Source organism: Arachis ipaensis, chromosome B04 (genome assembly GCF_000816755.2).
Source record: "Arachis ipaensis cultivar K30076 chromosome B04, Araip1.1, whole genome shotgun sequence".
Lineage (NCBI taxonomy): Eukaryota > Viridiplantae > Streptophyta > Magnoliopsida > Fabales > Fabaceae > Arachis > Arachis ipaensis.
Window position 1 is genome coordinate 49096057 of NC_029788.2, and position 20004 is coordinate 49116060.

Here is a 20004-nt window from a genome sequence, read left to right on the forward strand (position 1 = left end):
ATTCCACCAAGAACAAAGGCCCAACTCAAGGCTTGAAGATCATTTTGAAAAGTGTATAAATAGGATAGAATTCAAGTTATTGAGAGAGCTTTCCTTTGAGAATTTTCATAATAGTTTTCGGAGAGCTTTCCTTTTAGAATTTTCATAATAGTTTTCGGAGAGCTTTTGAACTTGAGTGAACTTTAATTTCTTGTTTTCATTGCTTTCATTTTCATTTTACATTTGTCTTGGATCTTGGATTGGAGAATTGAAGAAATTCTGTTTCAATCTCAATCTTGGATCTCTCTGTTTCTTTACTGTTAATTGAATTTCATTTCCGGTTCATTGTTCTTCATCTCTTTTCTTTGCAATTTACAATTCCCTTGCGATTGTTCTTGTTGGATCTAGGAAGGCATTGAGATCTAGACTTGGTTTTCTAGTCTCTGGGTCCTGAGATCTGAATTTCCCATTTCAATTCTCTCTTTACTGCTTTCTATGTTCATTTACTTTTCTGCTTCATATCCGGTTCAATCCCAATTCCCTTTCCCTCTTCTGTTTGACTCAATTTAATTTTTCCTCGTTTAATTTCTGCAAATCCACATCCCAATCCCCTTTACATTTCAAGCAATTTACATTCCTTGCACTTTAAGATTCCGCAATTTACATTTCTTGCACTTTAAGTTTCTGCCATTTAATTTCTTGTTCTTTAAGTTTCAGCAATCTCTTTCTTGTTCTCTTTACTTCAATGCAATTTAATTCTGCAAATCACAAAACCATCAACCAAATCTTGATTCGCTTGACTAAATCAACCACTAAACTAAAATTGCTCAATCCTTCAATCCCTGTGGGATCGACCTCACTCCCGTGAGTTTTTATTACTTGATACGACCCGGTACACTTGCCGGTTAGTTTTGGGTGTTTTGGGAGAGATTTATATTTCCTCCAAAATATCTCATCAAGTTTTTGGCGCCGTTGCCGGGGATTGATTAGATTGACAATGATTAAGTGAGGTGGTGATCTAGATCAAGCACTTTTTCTTTATTTTTCTTTAATTTTTGATTAACCCACTAACTGTTTGAATTTTTGCTTGAACTAAACTTCACTCTAGCAATAGATTGAAGTGATCTGGCTGGTGTTTCTTTTGTCTTGTTTGTATGTCAGGTACAGGGAGATCCGTTCCTGTTTTATCTGAAGCTGATCAGAGAACTCTTAGAAGGATAAGAAGAGCCGAAAGAGGGAAAAATATTGTTGGAGAAGACGAATCTGAGGAAGAATACCACGAGATGGAAGGAGATACATCTAATCCAGGAGGAGGAGTTAATAATCAACCACAACAAAGGAGAGTATTGGCTTCCTATGCCTTTGCAAATGCTAGACATTGTGGAAGCAGCATTCTCACCCCTAATGTCAATGCAAATAACTTTGAACTGAAGCCACAACTCATCACATTGGTCCAGAACAATTGCTCATTTGGGGGAGGACCATTGGAGGATCCAAATCAATATCTATCTACCTTCTTTAGGATCTGTGACACTGTCAAATCCAATGGCGTGAATCCTGAAACTTACAAGCTTCTGCTGTTCCCGTTCTCATTAAGGGATAAGGCTGCACAATGGCTTGAAACTTTTCCCCAAGGAAGTATCACTAGTTGGGATGACTTGGTAAAACCAACACAATCCAAGAAACAACCAAAATCACAACCAGCAGCAGACTAACCAAAACCCCTTCAGAAAACCTCAAAACAACTACCCCAACATCAACCAATACCAATCTAATAACCAATCCACCAACCAAAATGCCTACCATCCACCACCCACATCTCATAACCCCCCTCAAGTATCACCTGAAGCCCAAAGAATCACTCACTTGGAAGCCATGATAGACAAAATGTTGAAACACCAAGAAATGGTAGCCAAGAATCAGGAAGCCTCTCTAAAGAGCCTAGAGAGACAGATGGGGCAACTCTCCAAGCAAGCATCTGTTGAGAGACCTTCAAACGCACTGCCCAGTGACACAATTCCAAATCCCAAGGAGGAATGCAAGGCAATACAATTGAGGAGTGGGAGAACATTGATAAGCAACAATGACACTACAAGGAAGCAAGCAGAGAACATCAAAGAACCAACAGAGGATGAGAATCAAACAAAGGCAGATGAGGATAAGGAGCAAGATGTGATGCCAAACAAAGACACTGAGAAACTCAAAGAGAAGAATAACCAGCCACATAGCTCAAAGGAAGTAGCTCAGGGGCAGCAGCAAATGGAAAAAAACATCACACCTCCACTGCCTTACCCTCAGAGGTTCAATAAAGAGGTTAAAGACCAGCATTTTCACAAATTCCTTGAGATCTTTAAGAAGCTAGAAATTAATATCCCCTTTTCTGAAGCACTTGAGCAAATGCCTCTATACTCCAAGTTTCTGAAGGATCTCATCAACAAGAAAAGAAGCTGGGATGAGAAAGAAACCATAAGGATTACTGAGGAATGCAGGGCCTTGATTCAAAAGGGGCTTCCTCCCAAGCTTGAGGACCCAGGGAGCTTCCTGTTGCCTTGCACCATTGGGGAATTGACCATCACTAAAGCAATGTGCGATCTCGGGGCGAGTATTAACTTAATACCATCCTCCTTGGTGAAAAAGCTGAATATAGAGGAGGTCAAACCAGTACAAATGTCTTTGGAGCTGGTAGACAAGTCTATGGTATACCACAGGGGTGTAATTGAAAATCTTTTGGTCAAGGTGGACAGTTTTACTTACCCTGCTGATTTTGTGGTTCTAGAATCAAATGATGATAATGGTGACTCTGTTATACTGGGAAGGCCATTCTTGGCCACTGCTAGAGCTATCATAGACGTAGAGGAAGGGGAATTAACTCTCAGGATGCATGACCAGAGCATCACTCTGAAGGTATTACCAGAGGCACAATTCAGCAAGGAGAAGAAAGACTATATGAAGAGTGATCAGGAAAGTCACAGCAACATCCTAATGCTAAGGACTGTGCAGACTGATGAAAAAGCCCAAAAAGATGTTAGAGTACTGGCCATTGAGAAGAGAGGTCCCCAAGGAAAGCCTACAGCCAAAAAAGAAAGATCAACAAAAGGAAAGATGAAGCGCAGGAACAAAGCAAAAAGGGGCTGGAAGAATAGAAAGATTCCAACAGAGGGGCTTTCTAAAGGTGACAAAGTGCAACTGATATATCAACAGCTGGAGGCAAATCAACAAACCGAGGATTACTACACTGTCAGCAACATACTATCATTAGAGCATGCTGAAATTGAACACCAGAAAACAAAGAAGAGGATCACGGTCAGGGGAGACAAATTGAGGCCATACAAGCACCAACCACCATAAAAGAAAGCCTCAATGTCAAGCTAGTGACAATAAAAGAGCGCTTGTTGGGAGGCAACCCAACCTGAGGTAGTTTTCTTTTCATAGTTATTTCAATAAAAAGGTTAAATGATTAGTATGTATTGCAAGGAGCTAAGTTTGGTGTTTCACACCAAAACAAATTAAGGGAGAATAAAGGATTTTAAGTTTGGTGTTCCACCAAAATCCTACTTACAAGCACATTCTCACTTTCTACATAAAAGGATTACTAGCTCCAAGCAATCTGATAAATCATTTAATCATTGTCTGTTTCTAGTTTTTAATTTTATTATCTTTAGCAAAGACTTAGGCTTTCTCATAGAGTTATGCATAAGAAACATGGCAAGGGACTAAGTTTGGTGTTCACACACCAAAGTAAGTTCAAACGCCTCCAAGAAAGTCTTGCACACTAACCAGTCCTCTAAGGGCTTGAGAAACAAGCAACTTCCATCAACACTACAGGAATTCAATCACTCTCTTGGGAGAACTATACACCATCAGCTGAGAGAAAGAAGAAGAAATCACCAAGAGGTTGTATTGTCACTTAACTCCATCAGTATTGAATTGCTCTAAATTGGAAGTGTGAATATGCCATTTTAACAATAACTGTTAGTGTAGTAATCTATGCATCATTTATGTTTTTGTAGGCTAGTTTTTGTGTTTGCTTGTGTATTCATTTTCACTTGACAAGAAGTATGTATTGTCCCCTGCATCTTTAAATTCAATAAAAGAACAGTTTGAATGTGAAGAAAAATAGTCTCTGTTAGTTAGAAGTGGAATAAAAGTAAGTGGTGGTATTTGTGTGATTGTATAGTAGTTTACTTTTAGTGAATAAAGAGCTAGGATATCTCCTTCTAAGTAAAGAGTGGCCTACTGTCTAGGAATCTCACTTGAATTAAATTCCTTGGTTAGAAAGAAAAACAAAAAGAAGGAAAGAACAAAGAGAGCCAAAAAGTAGCAAAACAAAAGTAATTCTGCAAATCACAAAACCATCAACCAAATCTTGATTCGCTTGACTAAATCAACCACTAAACTAAAATTGCTCAATCCTTCAATCCCTGTGGGATCGACCTCACTCCCGTGAGTTTTTATTACTTGATACGACCCGGTACACTTGCCGGTTAGTTTTGGGTGTTTTGGGAGAGATTTATATTTCCTCCAAAATATCTCATCAGGCTCAGGTTGCATGGAAAATACCAAGTTTAATGCATTCCCGGCATCTCCATCCTTGGTGTCCTCCTCCTCTCCCGGCTCCTTGCCGTTATGTCTCATCCTCAAAAAGAATGAATAAGGTATAATTAGGGATCATAGGGCAAGTAGCACAAAAGGGTAAAGGGGGAAACTAATAAGCATCTAATTGAGGAAGTTTGCATAGTGGTGTGGTATGGTGAAAATGAGCAATGTGTGTATTCCAATTATGCGCACGGTTAGAATACACACTATGGCCGGTTAAAATGGCATCCTCACAATAAAACTAAAGTAAGCATGTGTTCCTCAATTAAATGGCCTAGGTGACAATTAAAGAATAAGCAAGAGATGAGGCACAAACAAACCTAGGTAACCACAAAAGTGAACTGAGTATTTAATATTGGATATTGAAATTGTGCAAGTGAAAGCGCAATCAAACATCAAGCAACCCAATCAAACATCAAGCAAACACTTTTAGTTTATTTAAGTAGCAACAAGTAAACCAAAACTAATATAACTACTAAAATGAAAATGAGATGGAATGAAAACTAAGTAAAACAAGTAGAGAAACATGAAAAAGGAAATAGAAGAGAGGGACGGAGGGAGCGGAAGTGCGTGAGTGCTTAATTCAAAGTGCAATGAAAATTTGCCCAAAACAGCACTTGTGCGTACGCACACAAAGTGAAAACTGGAAGGTGTGTGCTCGCACCAAGTGTGCGAACGCTCTGAGCAGAGAGGGGAAACAAGACGCGTGCGTGCGCACAAACGGGTGCGCACACACAAAACACTTTCTTCTCTTTTTTTTTTGCAAAAGGATCAGGTGTGCGTGCGCACACACCTGTATGCGCATGCACAAGAACAAAAATGGATGGGGTTCACATGCATAAGCCATGCCAACGCTCCCACCAGAGGGAGTGGAAGGAAGTGTGCGGACGCACAGGGAGGTGCACACGCGCAGAGCGCCAAACAAAGGGAGGTGCACGCTGATGACTTGCATCATCTCCCCTTCTTTCTTGCATATAGAGGACCATAAAAGAGCATAAATCTCATTTGATCAGTACAATTCATGCATTATTTGATGAATATTATGTTACACTACTTTGAGATGAGTTGTGCTGAATTTCAGGTGAAAAAGGCATCAAAAATGGGTAGAAAGCAACAAGAAGCTGGGCGTGTGAAACTTGCGTGGCACTTGGGAGCAAACGCCATAAAAATGTACTGGCGTGGCACGCCAGTACTAAATTTCAGAGGAGAAGTCCAAGCATGCATGTGGGCGTGGCACGCCAGGGACTGGGCGTGGCACGCTAGTACAAAGTTCGAGAGAGCAACAATGGAGGACACAAAAGGGGCGTGGCACGCCTAACCCATCAGTTACTATGGGTGTGCCACTTGAGCAAAGGGGCGTGGCACGCCAACTCACCACTCCAGGAAGAACCTTCACTATGGCGTGCCACTTGGTATCGAAGGCGTGGGACGCCAGCTCTAAGAAGTTACTTGGGCGTGCCACTTAAGAATCCAGGCGTGGCACGCCAAGCTTGAAGAGTTCACAAATGTATGGGCGTGCCACTTGAGCATCATGGCGTGGCACACTGGTACAATAATCCAGAGAAGGGGCTGAAGGCAATTGAAGATTGGGCGTGCCACTTAAGGTCAAAGGCGTGGCATGCCAACCTCTCAATCTCACTTAGGCGTGCCACTTGATGTTGAAGGCGTGGCACGCCAACCCAAGAATCTCACTATGGCGTTCCACTTGAAGACTGAGGCGTGGCACGCCAGCTACTGGAACCAAGGAAAGATCATGGGCGTGGCAAGCCAGCTTCTAGGCGTGGCACGCTGGTATAAATTTCCAAAGAAGGTGAAGAAGGCCAAATACATGGGGCGTGCCACTTGGTGTAGAAGGCGTGGCACGCCATCCACTATTCCTCACTTGGGCGTGCCACTTGAATCCTAAGCGTGGCACGCCAGTATCATTCAGAGAGTAGAGAAGCATTGGGGCGTGCCACTTGAGTTCGTGGCGTGGCATGCCAAACAGAGGACTCACTTATTCACAAAGGAGCGTGGCACGCCAAAACCTGGGCGTGCGACGCTAGTTCAACTTTCCAGAGATGCTTGTCCAAGCATACAGCAAAGGCGTGGCACGCCATACCCTGGGCGTGCCATGCTAGTTCAAGTTTCCAGAGGCAAGGAGAAGTGGAAAAAGGTTAGGGCGTGTCACTTGAGCTTGAAGGTGTGGCACGCCAAGGTTGTTAGTAAAGAAGAGCATGCCACTTGAAGGACTGGGCGTGGCACGCCAAGCTAGAATTGAAGAGCACGTGACACGCCACTGGAGCGCCAACCACACGCCAGCTGGGAAGTCACACTTATTGAGCTTCTTTTCCCTCCAAAATGTAATTTTCCTTTTTCACTTTTTATAATTTTTTTATTTTTGCTAGAAGTAGTATAAATACCCCCAAGGAGTACTGAAGAAGGGGTTAAGCAGTTAGAAAGATTAGTTTCAGATCCACTTTTACACTTCACTTTTGAGTACTTTTCTTTGAGCTATGAGTAGCTAAATTCCCTCTCATCGAGAGAGGGAGCTCTGTTGTACTTGATGGATTGATAATAGTGAAATTCTTCTTCTCTTCATCTTCTCTTTGATTTACTAGAAGGAATTTCGTTCTTTATGCTTAGTGTTCAATTATCCTGGGAAAGAGATTGAATGCAAAATGGGTTTCATGGGAACCTTGGGAAAGGAAACATGAAACCATGCTTGAAATCCCTTCTCACACTTGAGTAGAATCTGGGTTTTGGTGTTTGGATATGTGACATATAATCCTCTCTCTACTTGGACCTATGATGCTGTGTGGTATAATCAGGGACCAAGGATATCTCTCTTCATGAGCAATTAGACCAAGGAATTGGTTATTGATCAAGATCTGAGAGATTGAGTGAAGAACAAAACTCTCGCGCGATCTAGAATTTTCACAATAAATTCGCATTGTAAGTATAGCTTCTAGACCGACAAGAATTCCTTTCTTACAAAAGTTTTGTTTGTCACTTAAGCAAACCCAATAAAATTGATAACCGAGTATTTAAACCTTGGGTTGTCTTCTCAAGGAATTGCAGGGAGGTATGACTTATTATTAGCTATGAAAAAGATAGAATTTTGGGTTTTTTAATGTATAAGATAAAAAGCAAGAATAGTAAATGGTAAGAAAGTAAATTGTAAGGAATTAATTTAAATAAATAATAAAACTCTTGGCAAGGTATAAGAACTGGAAGTCCTCTCCTTATCAATTGTGATGAGAATTGGATTTTAATCCCACTTAGTTAATCCCTGTGGGAAGACTAGCTTTAGACTAATTAGTTTGATCCTCAAGTCCTAGTCAATCCCTGTGGGAAGACTAGCTTTAGAGCGATCTAGATCAATTAGTAATCCTCAAGTCCAGCCTTGCCCGCGTTGTAGCGCAGCCTGTCAGCCGTTTGTGGAGCCGCGGAGAGCATCGCCGTTGAAGCCATGCCGTCACAGAAGGAACCAGAGAGGAGGGAGACGCCGTTGCAACCGCCGCCGTCCTTGTCGCCGTTTGCGGTGCCGGCGAGGAGTGCCGTCGCCAGGAGAGATGAGTGACGCGGAGGAGGGAGATGAAGCTTCATTGTCGTCGCGCTTTGCTGCCACGAGGCCGCCGTCGCCGCTTCTTCGAAGGGAGCCGTAGTCATCGCCGTCAAGCATGAAGGGTGGAGAAGAGAGAGCGTGCTCATCGCAGGAAGCATACCCGCGCCATCGCCATTCAGCCTAGATGCCATCGATGGAAGCCACCACCGCCGCCTGAGAAGAACCCGCAGAGAGAGAGTGAGCCCGAGAGAGGAACGCAAACCTCTGTCTTGTGCCGTCATTCTGTCACTGTTCTGATGGGTTGATGCTGCCTTTGCCGTCCAAGCTGTCACCATTGTAGAATACACACAGAGGAGAGGGAGAAAGGATTTCCGCCGCTGTCAGGGTCGTTGGTGAGTCTTGTGCCACCATCAGAGTCGCTGTTCTGCCACCATCAAGTTTGGAGGAGGACGCTGCCACTGTCAACATTGAAGCTTGCCAGGGAAGGAGATATTGACAGAAGAAACTCCTGCTGCAAGTAGTTATTGTTGTCGCTGGGAACCGTTTTGTGGCTGCTGGAATCACCATCACAGCTACTGTTCAGTTAATGCCGCTGCCTGGGTCGCTGCGGTCAAGACGCTATTGATGGAGCTACTCTGTTTAGTGATTTCCACGAGTTTCGACTTTGAGGTAGGGGATTTAACGTATTTAATTTAGAATGCCTAAAAAGTTAATTAGATAAGTGCAAATGGTTAATAATAATTAAGGACTTCTTAATTTCATGAATGACTTGAAATGTGTTTGAGAATGGTTAGCTATTGTAATTTTTCTGAGTTATGATTTGAATTAAATATGGTAGTGAATGGTGATTAAGCTTGTGTTACCTACTAAATTGAAAATATGCTGAGTTACTTATTGAGAAAAACTGACATGTTGATGATTGATGAGTCGAGTTTGAATTGTGATTGGTTAATGCTATGACTGATATTGGTTTTCTTTATTAATGGTTAGACTGATTTACTTTTAAAGAATGGTTTATGAAAATTCTGATTGATGGAAGGATGTTAGTTCTTAAACTGATTATGTGAAAATTTTGAAAGGGTTCTATGACTTATGAATTTAGTTTCGAAATGATGAGGTGAAAACTGGATTGTTGGATTATGTGAGAATTGCGAATTGTGGAATTTCTGATTGCTTGAGAATCTTGTATTTGATAATTGTTGAGAAAGAGGGAACCCGTAAGGGTGGCTAAGTCCGAGTTTTAGGGGAGCTGCTACCGAAATTTTGTAAAATCTGAAGTTTTATTTGAGAGGTTATTTTAGAAGATTTAGATTTGGAAAATGATATTATTTAAGTTTTATTCAGTGAAGAAAAGAATTATTCTATTTTAATTTCGATTTACTAAAGAAAGGTTTATGTTTCAAAATTAAATTATTTAAGAAAGAAACTATGGTTTGAGATTAATTCAATATGAAAAGAATTATGTTTTAAGCTCGAAATAAAGGATTACTTTTTAGAAGTTTGATGAATTTATAATATTTGAATTTGACTAGCAAAGAGAGAGATGATTTTTGAGTCTTTGGGAAGTTAGTAAACTTGAAAAAGAGTTTTATTTGGTTACTTTCAGTAAGAGGGTGATGTTTTGAAAAGTATTTAATGAATTTAAAACAAATAATTTTCTTGAGTCTTTTGAAAGAAAATTAGACTAGAAAATAGTTTTAAAATTGGTTCGAGTTAAGAGGTTGCAAAAGTGGAAGTCGTAAAGTTTGTACAACATGATTGAATAAAGAAAGAGAGAAATATTGAATAAAAATATGTAACTGGAGTTGAACAACGAGAATGATAACTTATGATGATAATTTCCCTGATTCTTTTGAGGAAAGATATTCTGTTTATGAAATTGTTGGCAAGGACGTGGGTTTTGTCCCGCTTGCATATTTATGATTATAAAAGAGAGTACAAAGCAGAGGACCTGTTGAAAGGTCATTTGTTGCTTGAGGCAACCCAAGAGATGTGTTTATTCATTTGTTGCATTAAGGCAACTCCAGAGTTATTTGTATGATCATCTGCTACACTGAGGCAGTCAGATAGATGGTGGTACAACCACTGAGAGTGCTTTCCTGGGATGCCTTGCTATAATGCTTTGCTGTATGACAGAGGTTGCTTACAGAGGTATCAAGATTAGTGTGCTCCTGTAAGACAGAGGTTGCTTACAGTGAGTGTGTTGTTGCTCTTGTAAGACAAAGGTTGCTTACAGTGAGTCTGTTGGGCGTATATCGGCTAATAAGTGCCGCCCTGCAAGACAAAGGTTGCTTGCAGTGGATATTGCCAACAGGAAAGCCTTATCCAGACAGAGGTTGCTGGGTAACGTCGGGAGCGGGTATGTAACTGACAAATGAGCTCATTTCCTGCACTAGGACTAGACATGCATCATCCTTATTTGCGCATCTGCATTCGATTGTGTTTGCTTGTTTTATTTCTTTGTAATTTGTGTTGCTTGTTTTGTTTCTTTGTGATTGTGCTGTTTGTCTTAGTGACTTGCTTGTGTGTTTGATTAGATATTTTTGTTGATGCTGTGAACTTAGTAAAGTATTGAGGAATGGTATTTGTGAAATGCGGTTTGGGTATATTATTTATGTTGCTGATTTACTTAGTTATTGTGATGATTGAGGAATGCTATTTGAAGATGAAGAATTGCTAATGCGGTTGAAACTTTATTTAAGTAATATGATTTAAAGAAAGGGATTTAAACGGTTTCAAGTAAGTCTTAAGAAAATTTTGAAAAAGTTTGATAAAGAAAACTACATTGGAAACTTGAGTTAAGTATTTGCATGTAAATCATTACTTTTACGGCATTCCCATTCCCTACTGAGAACGTGTGGTTTGTTCTCACCACAAAATCTTCCACCCTTTCAGTGACACAGGTTCGAAGACTTCGTTTGAAGCTGTGGGCGATTGTTAGACCTTATTTATGAATTAAGTTTTTGATTTGAGTTGCTTTCATAGAGTTCCCTCACTCTTATTGTTTAACATTTTTATTTTATACAGAGGGATAGGACTTGTATCTGAGTTTTATTTGAAATCTTTTGTATGTCAGATATTATTATTAATATTTATGTGATTATTATTACTTTGAAATGTTTGCTATATGATTTTGATAAACAAAAACAAAATTTTCTGGAATTTGCTATGAAACTAAAACGCGATATCGAACTAAAGGTTCAATAGTAAATAGTTAATAAAGGAAAGCAGATTGGTAACGCCTTACTTTCAGTGCGATCATGACGTACTGGAAGTTGGGTCGTTACAAATGGTATCAGAGCAGTTCGTTCCTGTTAGAGCCTTGGGAATGGACTGACTATGCTTCATTGCATACTCTGAGTATCTGTCATGCTTTGTGACTTGTTCTGATAACAAGAGTTTGTGTTTTATATGCATGACTGTCTGATGATTAACGCTGTTAGTTTGCCATTTCATACTTCATGGTATTAGGTCTGGCCAACTTAATACTAATGATTTATGTATATGGGAACACTAATGGGTTATCATAGATGAAATAGAAGTAATAGGTAATGCGATTCACGGGGTTTGGGAGCGTTAGAGTTTAGGAAGTTAGCTTCGTTTTGACCTGTAATCTTTATTCGTGCCACATGAACTCGTGCCATCTTTTTCTTAGTTGCTTTCATTAGAATTCTCAAGTTTGAATTTCCTCCTTAGAATGTGATTTGATTGTTTCCCAACCATACCTTGTCATTCTTGTATATCTTTGCTTGCCTATAAATCTGATTGCTTACTTAACTCTTTGAATATTCATCCTTGACATTGCCTATACTTTTGTCCATATATTCTGCTTTCTTTGATTTCAGTTTGAACTTATTTTATTCTAGCAATTTTCGAGGGCAAAAATTTTTCTAAGGTGGGTAGAATGTAACAACCCTAGTTTTTGAAAATCAAATAATTAATTATTTGTGATTTATTTTAAGAAAATTATTTTTGCTAAAGGTAATTAAATGGAGTTTCATGATAATTGGAGTTTAAATTAATTAGAATTTTTATATAATCTTTATTGGATATTTGGTATAATTGAAATTATAATTTTGATAATTGAAAAATAAGAAGAATTGTATAATTTAATTTAAATAAATTCTATTTTAAATGAATTATGTTATTAATTTGAACTCTCAGAAATTATTTTATTAGAAATGATTAGATTGATATTTATAAATACTTTAAGTTTAAGTCAATTAATATTTGTGTACAATTTTTATTATAATTAGTTATTTTATAAATTGAAATTAAAGTTTTGGAGATAGAAAATTAATGAGAAGTTATATTATTTAATTTGAATAATTAATATTGAGTTTAAACTATATTTTATAGAAATATGATTAATATGTTCATTTTATAATGTAAATTAGAAATAATTGATTGAACTTAGCAATATGTTGATAAATAATGTTCCTAAATATTTTTAAGAGAGTATATTTGATTTTAAAATTATCCTACTCTCCAATTTTATCAAAATATCTATTCATATCTATCCATATTACTTTACAAAATCCCTAATTCCCAAATCCAACTCAGAAACCCTAATTTCCCAAATTGGAAACCTTAACCCTCACTCCCTCACCACACTCAGCCGCAACCTCACCCTCACCTTCCTTTAGCATAACACTCACACACAGCAGCGAAACAGAGAGGAAAAAGAGAGGGAAGAGCTGCTGCCCCGCCGCCGCCATGATCGCCAGACTGCCGCACGCAAGGATCCCATGCCACCATTCCCAGCGTCGCCCAGCCTTGCCCGCACTGCAGTGCAGCCTGTCAGCCGTTTGTGGAGCCGCGGAGAGCATCGCCGTTGAAGCCATGCCGTCGCAGAAGGAATCAGAGAGGAGGGAGACGCCGTTGCAACCGCCGCCGTCCTTGTCGCCGTTTGCGGTGCCGGGGAGGAGTGCCGTCGCTAGGAGAGAAGAGTGACGCGGAGGAGGGAGATGAAGCTTCATTGTCGTCGCGCTTTGCTGCCACGAGGCCGCCGTCGCTGCTTCTTCGAAGGGAGCCGTAGTCATCGCCGTCAAGCATGAAGGGTGGAGAAGAGAGAGCTTGCTCATCGCAGGAAGCATAGCCGCGCCATTGCCGTTGAGCCTAGATGCCATCAATGGAAGCCACCGCCGCCGCCTGAGAAGAACCAGCAGAGAGAGAGGGAGCCCGAGAGAGGAACGCAAACCTCTGTGTTGCGCCGTCATTCTGTCACTGTTCTGATGGGTTGATGCCGCGTTTGCTGTCCAAGCTGTCACCATTGCAGAATACACACAGAGGAAAGGGAGAAAGGATTTTTGCCACTGTCAGGGTCGTTAGTGAGTCTTGTGCCACCATCAGAGTCGCTGTTCTGCCACCATCAAGTTTGGAGGAGGACGCTGCCACTATCACCATTGAAGCTTGCCAGGGAAGAAGATATTGACAGAAGAAACTGCTGCTGCAAGTAGTTATTGTTGTCGCTGGGAACCGTTTTGTGGCTGCTAGAACCACCATCGGAGCTGCTATTCAGTTAATGCCGCTGCCTGGGTCGCTGCGGTCAAGACGCCATTGATGGAGCTGCTCTATTTAGTGATTTCCACGAGTTTCGACTTTGAGGTAGGGGATTTAACGTATTTAATTTAGAATGCCTAAAAAGTTAATAAGATAAGTGTAAATGGTTAATAATAATTAAGGACTTCTTAATTTACATGAATGACTTGAAATGTGTTTGAGAATGGTTAGCTATTGCAATTTTTCTGAGTTATGATTTGAATTAAATATGGTAGTGAATGGTGATTAAGCTTGTGTTACCTACTAAATTGAAAATATGTTGAGTTACTTATTGAGAAAAACTGACATGTTGATGATTGATGAGTCGAGTTTGAATTGTGATTGGTTAATGCTATGACTGATATTGGTTTTCTGATTTTAATGGATTTGTTGACAATTCTGATTTCATGTGATATTGCTGAATTGGTTGAGATTCTGATTTTGGGTGAATTATTGACTTGTTTGATGTTGAATTGGATATTTGATGTATGGGAATGGCTGTGAAGTTTACTTGTGACTAGTTGAGATTGGTTTTGGTGGTTATTGAAGGATTGGAACTAAGGGATTAAACTGTTTTGAGAACCTGTGATTTTCTGAAATAATATAGTAACCTTTAAGAGTATATAAATAATTTATTAATGGTTAGACTGATTTACTTTTAAAGAATGGTTTATGAAAATTCTGATTGATGGAAGGATGTTAGTTCTTAAACAGAATTATGATGAGATAATTATTGAGAATCTGTTATGGGAGTTGCTGATAAATGGATGGAGAATTGATTGAGTTTAATTTGAAAGGGTTCTATGACTTATGAATTTAGTTACGAAATGATGAGATGAAAACTGGATTGTTGGATTATGTGAGAATTGCGAATTGTGGATTTTCTGATTGCTTGAGAATCTAGTATTTGATAATTGTTGAGAAAGAGGGAACCCGTAAGGGTGGCTAAGTCCGAGTTTTAGGGGAGGTACTACCGAAATTTTGTAAAATCTGAAGCTTTATTTGAGAGGTTATTTTAGAAGATTTAGATTTGGAAAATGATATTATTTAAGTTTTATTCAGTGAAGAAAAGAATTATTCTATTTTAATTTCGATTTACTAAAGAAAGGTTTATGTTTCAAAATTAAATTATATAAGAAAGAAACTATGGTTTGAGATTAATTCAATATGAAAAGAATTATGTTTTAAGCTTGAAATAAAGGATTGCTTTTTAGAAGTTTGATGAATTTATAATATTTGAATTTGACTAGCAAAGAGAGAGATGATTTTTGAGTCTTTGGGAAGTTAGTAAACTTGAAAAAGAGTTTTATTTGGTTACTTTCAGTAAGAGGGTGATGTTTTGAAAAGTATTTATCGAATTTAAAACAAATGATTTTCTTGAGTCTTTTGAAAGAAAATTAGACTAGAAAATAGTTTTAAAATTGATTCGAGTTAAGAGGTTGCAAAAGTTGAAGTCATAAAGTTTGTACAACATGATTGAATAAAGAAAGAGAGAAATATTGAATAAGAATATGTAACTGGAGTTGAACAACGAGAATGATAACTTATGATGATAATTTCCCTGATTCTTTTGAGGAAAGATATTCAGTTTATGAAATTGTTGGCAAGGACGTGGATTTTGTCCCGCTTGCATATTTATGATTATAAAAGAGAATACAAAGCAGAGGACCTATTGAAAGGTCATTTGTTGCTTGAGGCAACCCAAGAGATGTGTTTATTCATTTGTTGCATTAAGGCAACTCCAGAGTTATTTGTATGATCATTTGCTGCACTGAGGCAGTCAAATAGATGGTGGTACAACCACTGAGAGTGCTTTCCTGGGATGCCTTGCTATAATGCTTTGCTGTAAGACAGAGGTTGCTTACAGAGATATCAAGATTAGTGTGCTCCTGTAAGACAGAGGTTGCTTACAGTGAGTGTGTTGTTGCTCCTGTAAGACAAAGGTTGCTTACAATGAGTCTGTTGGGCGTATATCGGCTAATAAGTGCCGCCCTGCAAGACAAAGGTTGCTTGCAGTGGATATTGCCAACAGGAAAGCCTTATCCAGACATAGGTTGCTGGGTAACATCGGGAGCGGGTATGTAACCGACAAATGAGCTCATTAGCTCCACTAGGACTAGACATGCATGATCCTTATTTGCACATCTGCATTCGATTATGTTTGCTTGTTTTATTTCTTTGTAATTTGTGTTGCTTGTTTTGTTTCTTTGTGATTGTGCTGTTTGTCTTAGTGACTTGCTTGTGTGTTTGATTAGATATTTTTGTTGATGCTGTGAACTTAGTAAAGTATTAAGGAATGGTATTTGTGAAATGAGGTTTGGGTATATTATTTATGTTGCTGATTTACTTAGTTATTGTGATGATTGAGGAATGCTATTTGAAGCTGAAGAATTGCTAATGCGGTTGAGACTTTATTTAAGTAATATGATTTAAAGAAAGGGATTTAAACGGTTTCAAGTAAGTCTTAAGAAATTTTTGAAAAAGTTTGATAAAGAAAACTACATTGGAAACTTGAGTTAATTATTTGCATGTAAATCATTACTTTTATGGCATTCCCATTCCCTACTGAGAACGTGTGGTTTGTTCTCACCCCAAAATCTTCTACCCTTTCAGTGACACAGGTTCGAAGACTCCGTTTGAAGCTGCGGGCGATTGTTAGACCTTATTTATGAGTTAAGTTTTTGATTTGAGTTGCTTTCATAGAGTTTCCTCGCTCTTATTGTTTAACGTTTTTATTTTATACAGAGGGATAGGATTTGTATCTAAGTTTTATTTGAAATCTTTTGTATGTCAGATATTATTATTAATATTTATGTGATTATTATTACTTTGAAATGTTTGCTATATGATTTTGATAAACAAAAATAAAATTTTCTGGAATTTTCTATGAAACTAAAACGCGATATCGAACTAAAGGCTCAATAGTAAATAGTTAATAAAGGAAAGCAGGTTGGTAACGCCTTACTTTCGGTGCGATCATGACGTACTGGAAGTTGGGTCGTTACAGAAAAATAAATAAAAGGAACATTGAACCTGTGATGAAGAAGAAAGAATCCTAAATCCTAAAACTAAATCCTAAGAGAGAGAGGAGAGAACCTCTCTCTCTAAAAAGTACATCTAATCCTAAAATTATGAATTATGAGCTGATGTCTCATGAATGGATGCATTCCTCCACTTTATAGCCTCTAATCTATGTTTTCCGGGCCGAAAACTGGGTCAAAAACAGCCCAGAAATTGCCCCCAGCGTATTTTGATACGTACAGGTCGCGGGAAAGTGACACGGAAGAGTCGTCCACGCGTTTGCGTGGATTGTGTTTCTGCCAGGTCACGCGTTCACGTTGCCTGGCTTCGGGGCAGTTATGGTAAATTATATATCAAATCGAAGCCCCAGACGTTAGCTTTCCAACGCAACTAAAACCGCGTCATTTGGACCTCTGTAGCTCAAGTTATGGTTGTTTGAGTGCCAGGAGGTCAGGCTGGACAGCTTTAGCAGTTCCTTCAGTTTCTTGTATTCCTTCCACTTTTGCATGCTTCCTTTCCATCCTCCAAGCCATTCCATCCCTGTAATCTCTGAAAACACTTAACACACATATGAAGGCATCGAATGGTAATAAGAGAGGATTAAAATTAGCTAAATTAAGATCAAAGAAACATGTTTTCAATCATAGCACAAAATCAGGAAGGATAATGTAAACTCATGCAAATAGTATGAATAAGTGGGTAAATAGTTGATAAAATCCACTCAATTGAGCATAAGATAAACCATAAAATAGTGGTTTATCAACCTCCCCACACTTAAACATTAGCATGTCCTCATGCTAAGCTCAAGAGAAGCTATAAAGGGGTGAAGAGCAATGATAGAATGTATGAAATGCAACCTATCTATATGAATGCGACTACATGCAGAATGTTTCTACCTACTTGGTTAAAAGTAAATAAATCTTCCAAGAACATACTGAACTGGATTTCACTAATTCAAATTATAAAAATAAAGTACAAATAGAGTTGCAAGAAGAAGATAGCTCATGAAAGCCGGGAACAAGGAATCGAGCATCGAACCTCACTGGAAGTGTATACACTCTAATCACTCATGTGTTTAAGGTTTGATTCTCTCAATCCTCTACTAACCTTGCTTTCTAAGGCTTGCTTTTCTTCTACCAATCAACACAAATTTGATAAGCACTCTCACTAGTCTAAGCTAACCAAGGATTCAAATTAAGGACATTATTGTTTTCCGCTTAGAGTTAGTGATGAGCTAAAGTAAAGAACAAAGGGGTAAAATAGGCTCAAAATTGGTTTGCAATGGATAATGAAAAGGTTAAGGCCATATGGGTATGTAAGCTCAGTGAAACAAAGGCCTCAATCATATAAGTGCATACATACATCAACCCATGAAAATATAGAATTAAGCAAGACAAAGATCACAATTTTAGAGAGAAAAACACACACCAAAATAAAATATTGGTTGATAAAATGCAACCAATCAAATAGGCTCAAAATCTCACTGGTTTTGTGTGTTCGAGCTCTAAAACCATGTTCCAAAATAAAATTTCTTCAAACAAGTTTTTCAAAAAGTTTAACTCAAATTAGTGAAATGCTATAAAAAGTTTCTTAAAAAAAATGTTACTTCAACCAAGTAGTAGCTAAATGCACAAAATCAGACAAACATGCAGAGAAACATGCAAATGCAACAACTAATTTAATAAGAAAAATTAACATTGGTGTTGAAATAAGAAATAACTAACCCACGGAAGTCGGTATCGACCTCCCCACACTTAAAGATTGCACCGTCCTCGGTGCATGTTGAGATGTGCAAGTGGACGGGTTTCTCGAACTGACGCTTTTCTCTAAAGAATGTGCAGGTGGACTTGTTTGTCTCCCCATGTGAACGTCTTCCGGTTCTCTTCCCCGGTGGCCATCCTGAAAGAGAAAAAAGAAGAAAAGTAACCCAAAATATAGAATATAAATAAAATATGGGTGTTAATTCCAGATAATAAGGGTCTCAATTACATAGTAGCTACAACATACAAGTGAGAAAACAGTAGAAGTGCATGGCAAATCAAGAGTGCAAAAATTTGCAACAATGGGGAAGAGACAGTAGATAATGAAAGACAATATAAATTCATGTCAATACAAAAGGAATATAGGTATCATAAAAGATTGGCATTGACAGATAATTAATATCATCCAACAGTGTAATACAAGTCACTAAGCACCAAAATAATACCAGAAAAGATATAACAGTTGAATATGAACAAGTAACACCAATGGAAAAATAATAAATTTAGAAAAGAAAATAAAAATATGCACAAAATTAAAATGCAATGAATGGAAGTATGCAAGTAAAATAGAATGAAGGTGAAAAAGAATGAGAAGTGAAAGAGATAAAGTAAGAAAGAAAGAAGAAAGAAGGAAAGATAGAAGAAATTAGGATTAGAAAAGAAAAGATAAGATAATTGACGCTGATTTGGATAAGTTGTGCAGCGCAGGCGACGCGGACGCGTGAGTGACGTGGTCGCATGGTGCGCGATAAGGTCAAGTGACGCGGACGCGTGGGTCACGGGAGCGCGTGGCCTGATTTGTGCGATAGGCGCGAGTGCAGCCTCGCGTTTGCGCAACTCTCTGTTCGAAACTCCTTTTGCCAAATTTTTGGGTGACGCGGTCGCGTGGTTGACGCGCGCACGTGAATGGCCTTTCTTTTAAAAATGATGCGAACGCATGGGGCACGCGTTCGGGTGGTAGGGCTTGTGCTTCTAGCATGGTTCCAGCCCCATTCCAGCCCAACTTACTGCCTTACACCCTTTTACGTCAATTTCACAGAGCCACGCGTTCGCGTGGGTGACGCGGACGCGTGGGAGGCATTTTTTCCACATGACGCGGACGCGTGGATCAATTTGTGCCAAAGGCACGCCTCCAGCCATGCTTTCGCGTGACTTTTTGTTCAATTTTCTTTTCTTCCCAATGCACTGGCGACGTTGTCACATCGCGTGTGATTTTTTTTTATAATAATGCAGTATGCAGAATGCAATGCTAATATAAATGTTATGCATGATTCCAGGTCCAATCAAAACTCAAAAACAAACAAAACATACTAGAATTAAAACTGAAAAAGGGACGATCATACCATGGTGGGTTGTCTCCCACCTAGCACTTTTAGTTAAAGTCCTTAAGTTGGACATTTAGTGAGCTCCCTGTTATGGTGGCTGATGGGAAAATTTGTGGAAAAACGAATTTCCAAAACACCCAAATCTAACCGGCAAGTGTACCGGGTCGTATCAAGTAATAATAACTCACGTGAGTGAGGTCGATCCCACAGGGATTGAAGGATTGAGCAATTTTAG

General features: G+C 38.9%; 1 long non-coding RNA gene across 1 annotated transcript; it reads left to right on the plus strand.

Moving 5' to 3' along the window:
- On the plus strand, nt 8760-11110 carry LOC110270634. The gene is made up of 2 exons (XR_002360274.1): nt 8760-8791; nt 11018-11110. It is a non-coding gene; the product is annotated as an uncharacterized LOC110270634 (long non-coding RNA).